Genomic DNA, 11,157 nt, shown 5'->3' with positions numbered 1-11,157 from the left:
GGGTCAGGGAGGGTCGGGTCGGGTCAGGTCAGGTTCGGGTCAGGTCGGGTCTGGTATGAGTTGGGTCGAGGTCGGATCCTAATCGGGTCGGTTCTGGGTCGGGTCGGGGCCTCCGGGGATGGGGAGATAGGGCGGTCCGGCAGGTCGAGTGGGGTCGGGATTGGTCGGGTCGGGGTAGGTCGGGTCAGTTTCAGATCGGGCCTGGTCGTGTCGGACTGAAATTATTATAATTGTTGCATATTACTTTTTAGTATTTCTACTGAAATTATTTAATTATTTGACTAATTATTTTTTCACTAACACAATACACATTGCTGTTACTTGTTATAATTAAATTATTTTATATGCTATTTTGTATGCTGCTGAAATTATAAATAAAAAAATATTTTTATTTTAAAAAAAATTTTATTAAAATTTCTAATGAAGAAATTTCAATACGAAGTTTTTTTTTGATAAATTAGAAATCCATCTTCGAATGCACGTTTAAAGATGCTGCTTAAATTATATTGAGCCGTAGATTTTCGTTCAAGTTTCGATCTTCATTGATATCGAAACTTGGATGTCTCGTATTCAAATTTTTTAGAAAAATAATAATATTATTATTGTTAATAGTTGATATTTCATTTCATTATGTGGTATTAAGTAGTTATTTGTCCATTGTTCTCCGAGTATATGGTAGATAAGATGCGTAGGCACCATATCCACATCGTATACTTGGAGAATCATGAGGAGATGCTGTCGAAATTTTTACGAAAATGATACGAAATATCCACTAATAACAATAATGAGATTATTACTTTTCTGAAAAGGATAGGACCACACCTGTTAGTAATGATTTGAAAATGATAGGATCATGCATTTTGTATCAAGTGATCTGAATCTGGATCCGGATCGAGATTTTAGCTGGAATTCGGAACGTCATTCAGTCCAAAATTTAGATCGGGATCCAGAATATCACTAAAGTTTATTTTGGTTGTTAATGATTTTATCTTTATTGTTAGATGAATATCAACAAAAGTTGGATAAATGCTAGAGGTATTTTTTTGCCTGAATATCGAAAAAGAGTTCGAGATTTCATTGACTTTGCACGGCATAAGGCTGACAGTGCTTGTTAGATAAAATATCCACGCAAGAGATGTGTCAATTTGATATATCGTCACATAATACTTATTGAGGATCATTTGCTATAATATGGTATGGATAAGAAGTATATTTGTTGGATATGGCATAGGAAGGGTGATCCGAATGAAGTGGTGCGCGACGATGACGTTACTGAAGATGATAGTACTGATGGTGCTGGACCTGTCGAACATAGTGGTATTGGAGAATTGTTAGATGATTTACACCAAGGTGCTTGTTCAAATGTACACATGAATATTGCTGCATCTGAAAGCAATTCTGATCATGAGCATAATATCCGGCTTGAGGTAGAAGGGACTTATGAACAGTTTGCAAAGCTTGTAAGAGATTCACGAGAGCCACTCTATCCAAATTCTACAAAGTTTTTTAAGTTAGAGTTTTTGATAAAATTGCTTCATATTAAAATCGTAAATCATTGGAGTCAGAAGTCATTTGACCAAATTTTAACATTGATTAAAGCAGCTCTGTCTGATGGAGAGAGACTTCCAAAATCATATTCTGAAGCAACAATATACATGCGAAAAATGAGACTTGGTTATACTCCTATACATGCCTGCAAAAATGACTGCATATTATTTTATAAGGATAACGAATAAGCAATTGAATGTCCGAAATGAGGTGAGCCTAGATACAAAATCGATAATAAGAAAGCAAAGAAGATACCTCAAAAGATTTTGAGATATTTTTTATTGATTCGAAGACTTCAAAGATTGTATATGTCCACAAAGACAGTTGAAGAAATGAGATGGTATTATGAGCAGCGGGTTCTAGAGGAGAACATACTTAGCCACCTGACCGACTCTTTAGTGTGGAAAGACTTCGATGTAAAGCATCCGTACTTTGCGTGTGACCTGTACAATATCCGGCTTGGTCTAGCGACAGATGGATTTAATCCCTTTGGCAATCTGAGTACCTCTTACAGCTTGTGGCATGTGATGCTAGTTGTATATAATGTGTCACTTTGGAAGTGTATGAAAGAACCATTTATTTTTATATCACTGTTGATTTCGAGTCTGAAAGTATCAGGTAATGAACTTGATGTATATCTACGATCTTTAATTGATGATCTGAAGGAGTTATAAGAAAATGGGGTACAAACATATGATTCTGCGAGTCGAAGTAATTTTAAGTTGCATGTTTCGATTCTATAAACCATAAATGATTTTCCGACATATAAAAATTTATCTGGATGGAGCACCAAAGGATATCTTGCATGTCCAATATATAATAGGAATGCATCCTCTTTATATTTAAAGTACGAACGAAAAATATGTTTCATGGGTCATCAGTGATTTTTTTCTGCTAATCATTCTTGAAGGACCAGCTATAATCAATATTTTGATGATAAGTCTGATCGGCATCTGCCACCTAAGAAGTTAAGTGGAGCAAAAATTTTAGAACAACTTGAAGTCATTAGAAACGTCCAATTTTGAAAAACATCAGGTACTCGCAAGTGAAAGCGTACTGAAGCTGAGCTGAATTGGATGAAGCGAAGCATCATTTTCAAACTACCGTATTGGACAGCATCTATGGATCGAGATACCAGTCGGCTCCACCAGACCCATTAGGGGATGGTGTAACCCATGACAAACTGAGCTGGACATCATATGCCGTAGTTATGCCCCCGTGACGCTCTTCGATTAGCGTCACATTCTATAGGCTCAGAAAGAGATTTTCTATACCCACTTACAGATAAAATAAATTATATTATGAATATTTAATTTGCATAGTATTCTTCTAATATTTATTATTGGCAGGATGTATTTGATATCGCTGATTTTGAGGAGGATCGTGTGAGATGAGCCATCGACATTCAGTTATCGTTACATTTCAAGGACTATCGCCATCACATGCATCAGCATTGATATCGAGTGGTGCAGGATCATGAGAAGGAGGCAGTGCGGTAGCAGCCCTATGACAACATCACCATAGATGATTGGACTACTATATGCCGGCAGTATAAGGATCCGACATATCAGGTTACACATCTAAATTTTTTTATAGTTTAATGACTTAATCATTTATTCTTAAATTAAATTTTTTATCTACTAATTTTACTGATAATTTTATAGAGACGATGTGCCCAAAATGCGGTGAACCGGGCGAGACAGACTATGCCGCATTATGGGGGTTTGAGATCGTTTGCTCATCACATGGAGCACATGATAGGTAATTTTTAATTTTTAATGAGCATATAATTTTCTAGTTATTTAAAAATTTTTAATTAATTCTCAAATTGCAGAGAGATGCTAAGAGTGGCGAGTTTCCTGATAGGATCGATATCTACCAACGGACCCACCAACGACGGTCAGGGGAGTGGATGACGGAAAATCAGGAGCTCTTTATAATTTTTTTTAATTATTTTTTATTCATAATCTGATTATTATTATAAAATTAAAATAATTTTAATTTTAATTTTTAGAATCGTATGATAGAGATTAGATATCAGTCTATCCCTGAGGGCTCGACCGCATCTACAAATGATGAGATCTGTGTTCGGGTGCTCGATACGAGACCCTATTATGTTAGGGGTCTAGGGTATAGGATCACTACTCCTTCATCTTCATGCACATCTAGGGCAGACATCCATTCTGCGTGCGAGGCTCGACTGATGGAAGTGCAGAGACAGGCTATCGAGGATCGACAGCGAGCTCAGGAGTTGGCTACACACATCGACGACTATCAGTACTTTCAGATACAGATGATAGAGCGGATGGCGCAGATGGAGCAGACGATATAGCTGATGAGGCAGCAGCAGGTTGATCCGAGCTCCATCACCGATCCGAGCTCCGTTGAGCACTCTCCATCTCCAGCTCGTTCTCCAAATATCGATATTTGACAGCTTACTGATGTATTTTTTTATTCAAACATCTTATAATTTTAATTTAATATAATAAAATAATAAAAATTATTTATCAATTTATTATATAATTTTTTTATTTTTATTTTTTTAAATTTATAAAAAAATATTATATATATAAATTTAAAATATATATTATTAAATTATTTTAAAAAAATATGACTAAATTATTAGCGATGGAATTATTTTCGATGAAATATTCATCGCTAAAATATTTTACTAACATAATTTAATTTATCAATAAATATATAATTAACAGTGACAAAAAAATATTCATCGTAAATAATTTTTTTATGATGATTTTTTTTATTGCTAATATTATTCAATTTTTTTAAAATAATTTTTTTATTAAATTAATAGCGACGAATTATTTTCGTTGCAAAAATAAATTTTTTTGATGAAAATTTTTATCGCTAAAAATTTAACAAATAATAGCGACGAAAATTTTTTATCGTAAATATCTTTTTTTAAATTAAATTTTTTCATCAATTTTTTTTAACGATAAAAAATATTCATCGCAAATATCTTTTATTAGCGATAAATTTTTTTTTTTCGTTGTAAAATATTATCAACGACGGAATTATTTATGACAAAATATTAGCGATAAAAATTTCGTCACTAATATTATTAACGATGAAAATCGGTTATTAGCGACGAAAATTTTTCGTCGCTAATAACTTGTTTTGTTGTAGTGTTATACTATCTTGGTTAATGGTTTTCCTATAGAGTTTTTTCATTCACAGGCGGGTCTTCATGAAGGGTACCCTCTCTCCCTTTGCTTATTTATTTTATATGCTGATGCTCTTTCTCGTGCTCTTCGAGAGGTAGTTCAGGAGGCAGAGCTAGAGCTTTACTGGCCTGCCCTCGGGATGCAGCCGCTCTCATATCTTCTCTTTGCAGATAATTGTTTGCTCATTGATTGTACTTCTATATGGAATGTGAGATACTTTCGCATCTATTGTTGAGGCCTATTGTCGAGTGTCGGGCCAGCTTATGAATCTACAAAAATATAGTATAATTTTTAGTCCCAAGATGAAGCCCCAAATGAAGCAGGCGAATCAGGATAGGCTGGCGATCCCTGAGCTCACCGATACTTTGACCTACCTTGGGGTCCCTATCATCGGGTAGCGACTTCACAGAGCTGACTGTCGACTCATGGAGCAGCGAATCCAGGAGCAGCTAAATGGTTGGTAAGCCAACACTCTCTCTATGATAGGGTGAATCACTCTTATCAGATCCATTTTGAGTTTCATCTTGGTATATCTTCTGACGAATACTGTTGTTCCATGCTCTTGTCTCTGACTTCTGGAGTAGCAGCTATATAACATTCTTTAGGGCTCCCGATATAGCGCGTGTGGCCTTGTTATCTTGGGAGATTGTTTGCCAGTCGGTGAGTGATGAAGGTTTGGATATCCAGTCTTTGCTGGTTAGAAGGGAAGCTTTGCTCGTCAGACATACTACCAGATTTCTTACTCAGCCCGACAACTTGTGGAGCAGAGTAATGAGAGCTCGATATGATGTTTGAAGGCAGCGGTCCCAGATTCATTTTAAGTGCAGCTGTTCCTTGATCTAGAAGGAGATCTATCTCCGTGCCCCTGCTGTAATGATCCAGATCAGATAGCTAATTAGTGACAGGGCATTTATTGATGTGAACCAGGATGCATGGATTTTTACTATTCCCCTATCTCATTGGTCGACGTATGTAAGCATAAAGGTGGCTCCTGGCATGCACATTTGCGAGTTGCTCATTACTGATGGCAACGATTGGAGTGCCCAGGATGTTGTTGTCTTTTTGGTGGCGAGCTTGCTGATCGGATCCTTACTATGCCCATTTCCATACATCAGAGCCATGATTTGAGTGTGGGGTCGGTCATGCTACTCCAAAGCCCCTACCAAAGATCTTGTTGTGATATACATGTCTGCTCCTGAGTGAAGGATTAATGCTGCTTGGATCTGGTGTATGGCGGCCCATCTTAGGGTCCGGCTCTTCCTCTAGAAGGTGGTTTGGGACTGACTTCCGACTCGGGTACTTCTCAAAGATAAAGGTATAGAGCTACTTGTTGCCTATCCTGTTATGGATTGGAGGATGAGATAATGGAACATGTCTTACTTTGCTATCTGCGAGCATGCTTGATCTGGAAGATGGTTGGATGCCAACCCTGGAGAGCTATGACTGTCTCCTGCCTTCCCTCTTTCTTGGACATGATTTGCCACTGCACGATAGAGGAACAGGCCATTGGTGGGCAAATGGCATATATCGCTTATCAAATATGGCTGTCATAGAACTAAAATCTTTGACGCTGAGGTAGCGCCTACACATTGGATTTTGGAGAGAGCTTATTTTCTTACAGACGAGTACCATTGGTTCAACACTGCTGGACATTCCCCTTGATACCTTGAGTCTCTAGAGCTCCCCTGTTGCATATGCAACAGTCTGAAGGACTCTTTTCATTGCTTGGAAGCCTCCTCTCTCGAGATTTGTCAAGATTAACTTTGATGACAGTGTTAGAGATGGCCGAGGTAGTGCAAGTTTTATCATTCGGGGTCCAGACGGTAGACTTCTGACTGCTGAGGGATCGTATTTATTTGAACCATTAGTTCCAAGTGCGGAGCTTCAAGTAGCTTGGGTAGGCATTAGGTGTGCATGGCAGGAGCTGCAGGCAGAGAGCATTTTTGTGGAAGGTGACTCTACGACAGTCATTGTCTAGATTCGGATATAACAAAGTGGGTGGGAATTCATCCGCTACTTCATGATATTTGAGAGTTTCGTTATCATTTTTCTGCAATGTCTGTTTGACATATCTATCAGGAGGTGAATAGAGTCGCGGATTGGATAGCATCTTTTGTTGCTAGCATATCAAAGATTGGTCATGGTGCCATGGAGATATATGTCTATAAGCGTTTTGTGATATTTTATTTTTTAATTTTTTAGACTATACTGGTATTAGAATGATATGGTTGTGCGTCTGTATCAAAAAAAAATAAATAAATAAAGACTTAACTTTGGATGTTTCTGTTGTTTAAACTGTTTGGGAGAAGTGGTTGTATTATAATGATACTTTTCTCTGGTACTGTTCTTACTTTCCTATTAACTTTATGGCTAGTGCTTATTATAAAATGACTCTGATCTGTGTGAGCGGGTGGGATTTAACCAGAAAGTTTAGGCTTTATACTTCGATGGTGAAACTCTTCTTCCCCCCAGAAGCTGCAAATCTGTCTTCACATGGTAACCTTTGGAGATCTATCACAAGGTCCCCGGATCTATAGCAGTTGTAATCAGGTGGTGCTGGACACGCTGATTTGCTGTGGTCTCTATACTTTGACTTGCTACATGTATTTGCCTGTCTTGTCTTTTCTCGAGTATCCTAATCTTATAAATCATTTCTATTCTAATTTAACTATCTCCAACTTGGGACATTGCATGCGATGGCTCACTGGAATAGGGCTGTTCGCCAGCAGAGTGACAGCAAGTACTATGATTGGTGAATGCATGCAACCAAATAGCAACGTTGTTGGAAGAAGAGTTTTTTAGGACATGTTTAACGGTTTTATACGTAGGATGTACGATATGCAATCTCTTTTTTTTTTTTTTTTTAAAGAAAGGAAGGAAAGAAAGAAAGAATGGTGAGGGTTTCTAACTCGACAATTATCCTGTACCCTTGCTCCCTTCTATTTGGTTTGAATCCAGATTCCCAGGCACACGAAACTTAATACTCACCGAACTGAGGTACTGGAAAACGGAAATGGGGGCTCTCTTCCCCATCACTCTGTCATGGCAAGGTATGCCATCTGAGCCAACGTTTTTGATGATACGCAGTCGTTTAAAGATAGTATACAGGCATCACATGTCAGATTTGGCATTCAAGATACTGGAGGGTTTAGCTTATCACTTTAGTTTCCCCATTTTAGAACCACCCCAGCTGCTGTTAGCAAGCTTTTTACCAGGAAGAAAAAAGAACACTTATGTAAGCAGTGGCAGATAGGTTTAATCCAAGCAAGACAAGAATTATGCTGTTATGTTTTACTTATGTTCTTGCAGGGTTTATTGAACAATCTGGTTGCTCTTTGAAAATTCCCAAAATTACTGAAAGCCATTGCATTCCTGAAGCCACTGATACAATTGGCCATATTCAATGTTCAAGGTATCTAGCCTGAAAAAAATTGAGGCCTAATCTTCGAAGCAGTTTGACGTGTAAGTCTTGGATATTGAATCCAAATAATTAAAGTTAATATAATGATATCTATGCTATGTCTACCATCAGTAAGCCTTCATTCACTTGCATAGAGAACCAGAGAGCCAAACTTACCCAGCATAAGGCTAGGGTGTTCAAACTTCAGAGGTATGAACCATGACATTTAGTGAAGATGAAATAAAAGAGTTCACTCTTTCATCAGGATAACAATCAATGTTTTAACAATTGATAGAGGCATAAACTGAATTCTAACCTACAAAGGATGCATGCCCTGCACGTGAGATGCACCATGTAAGATGTGGAATACATGTGAGATGGAACATAGATGCTAATGCTCTGGTGAAGCTGTATTTCTGAATTAAGAGAACATTCGGTTGACATTCTAGGGCTACCAGACATTACTAATAGAATGTAGAGTTGCATGCCTATTCTTTGCCATAAAGATCATAGCTTTTTTATTTTCATGCACGCATATGCTTGCATGCCTACGTGTGTTTTGGAAGAAAGGCGAAAGCAGCATTGTTTTGCACTATAAGCATGGGGGGTTTAAATCATCAGCCCAAAGGTGGAAGTTCCTCACCTCATGTTCAAGAGCAGACTGAAGAGTTTTTTCCAGCATGAAAGGAGCTGTTCAGAACCATGGGCACATGCATGTCATGCTTGCTTTCACTTTCGCTTCTCGTCTTTGGTATATATTAGAAGGTATCATTATATGCATGTGAAGAGATGAGAAAGATTTGAAACATACGGACCAAATGGAAGTCATGCCTCTTTATCCTTCCACTAGGACACCGGTATTGAAAGTTGAAACCCATCTACTGATGCAACAGCGGTGACTTGACTAAGAGGTTGTCTAATAACCGCCCCATGCATTGACTTTAGAAAGATAACATACATCAGGAAGAACCTAAGAATTTTCCTGCCGCCCAGAGTTACATATCAATTTTTCCATAACATTTCTTATTCATTATAGCTCTTCAGGACGCATTCATGATTGCATCCATGGTTTCTTTCTGCCGGCTTAAATTCCTTGGTCAAAGACCACAGATTTTTTTTAAAAAAATATTTATTCATGAATTATACATAATTAGTTCAAACAGAAAAAAAAATAATTATAAACTAAAATATAGTGATGCGATGTGTTATTTCTAATGACATTGTTCCTTGTTTCTGTCTCGCATGTTTGTTGTTATGGAAATGAATATAAAATATTTCAATAGACTTGCATTCTCTATTTCAATTCTTTTCCTAATTCTTGATTTGGTCACAATTTAGATCCAATTGAGATTTCACAACATCTAAAGTTTCTAGATCAATAGGTCTCAAAGGCCTTTTGGATGGTCCATTAATTACTGACAGTAAGACAAAAAACACTGAAAGGATGAATAATGAAAGAGAATGAACCAAACATTAAACCATTCAGATAGATGAGGTGCTTAGTTCACAGTAACAAAACATGATTCACTGATCACACTTCACTAGTAGAATTCCCTTCCCAAGAAGCAAGAAGAGTGCCATCCCCAAAAATCTTAAACATCAATAGCATCTATATATTATTTCCCATTTTCAAACCCCTGTGGATCCAAACCCTCCAGCTCCCCTAACAGTGGAATCCAAATCACCAACCTCGACCACACCTGGAGGCATAATCCTCTCTATGATCATCTGAGCAATCCGATCGCCGGGCTTCACCTCGAAATCCACATCCGAGTGGTTGAATAAAATGACGCTGACCGGTCCATGGTAATCCGTATCGATCACACCCGTTCCCACATCAATGGAATGCTTCCACGCCAGCCCCGACGGAGGCGCTGCAAACCATCAGATGATGCTAAAGCATTTTATCAAACACGTGGACAGCAACTCCAAGGGAAAAAAAAAGATGATCTGGAGAAAAACGGATTACCGATGCGGGCGTAGGTCCGTTCAGGGATGGCAATGCTGAGATTGGTGGGAATAAGAGCTTTCCCTCGAGCGGGGACTTTCGCTTCAGCGGCGCTGGAAAGAGAACAAGAGACTTCATAGTATCGGAGATCTAGGATTTGATTCTCACGGTTGGAAGAGACCGAAAGAAAGGAAGGGTTTTTAATCTGGAGAGGTCGTAACCAGCAGAGAGAGAGGAAGCTCTCAAAGGCAAGACAGAATTTTGGGAGAGCTTCTTGACCTTAAGGAGAGGGAGAGGAAGAGGGAGAGTGAGGTGGTGGTGGTCCATGGCGGCACCGTTTCCGAGAGCTTGGGGACTTTGAGAGAGGGCTCCTGGATGCCAGGGCTGTCGTTCTCCGTTGCGCCATTGACCCGGGAGAGGCAAGTTGGAAGAGTTCGCGGGGGGGGGGGGGGGGTTGGGGTTGGAGGGCCGATGTGTGGGGGATTCGGTTTTAAGTTAGAAAAGCGTGGAAAATCATTGGCGCCAATGCTTTCCGCCACATTCCATGCTATAGTCCGCATTTCTTTCGAGAAGCCGACACCAGAAGACGACGGCTACGATGTCATTTGCCCAGCAAAAATGCGAATCAAATTCAAATATGGCCATCAATAGACGTCTCTAGATTAGAATTTTTTTTTTATTCAATTTTTTTTGTTACATTTTTTATTCAATTCAATTGTAAGAAAATACTCAGATCCTCTAAAATTTTTATTTTGGTGCCGCCTGTTTGAAAACACATTGCAGTAATTTTTCTTTTCGATTCAAATATTCTAAAATAAAAAAAAAAATCAAAATGTTCATATATGATGGTGCTTCTGGGCAATTCTATTGCCAAAAGAACCTCATAATAATAAATGATGATTGGAGAATAACATGAAATATAGGGGATCTCGGACCTAGGCTCTCTAATTCAATCCTAATCTATTGGAGGATCAAAGTCCTTATCTTCGGATAGCCTGAGTGCAACCGGTCCCCACCTTAGTGACATTTAGTGAAGATGAAATAAATGAGTTCACTCTTTTATTAGGATAACAATCAAT

General features: G+C 38.3%; 1 non-coding gene across 1 annotated transcript; it reads right to left on the bottom strand.

Moving 5' to 3' along the window:
- Positions 1–9,582: 9,582 nt before the first annotated feature.
- LOC105055866 (uncharacterized) lies at positions 9,583–10,666 on the bottom strand. Its single transcript, XR_012136304.1, has 2 exons — positions 10,100–10,666; positions 9,583–10,004 (listed from the first exon to the last, which is right to left on the bottom strand). It is a non-coding gene; the product is annotated as an uncharacterized protein (transcript).
- Between the last annotated feature and the right edge of the window lie 491 nt (positions 10,667–11,157).

The sequence above is a fragment of the Elaeis guineensis genome, chromosome 13 (genome assembly GCF_000442705.2).
Source record: "Elaeis guineensis isolate ETL-2024a chromosome 13, EG11, whole genome shotgun sequence".
Taxonomy (NCBI): Eukaryota; Viridiplantae; Streptophyta; class Magnoliopsida; order Arecales; family Arecaceae; genus Elaeis; species Elaeis guineensis.
The sequence above is the reverse complement of the archived record's forward strand: the minus strand, read 5'-3'. Positions and strand labels throughout refer to the sequence as shown.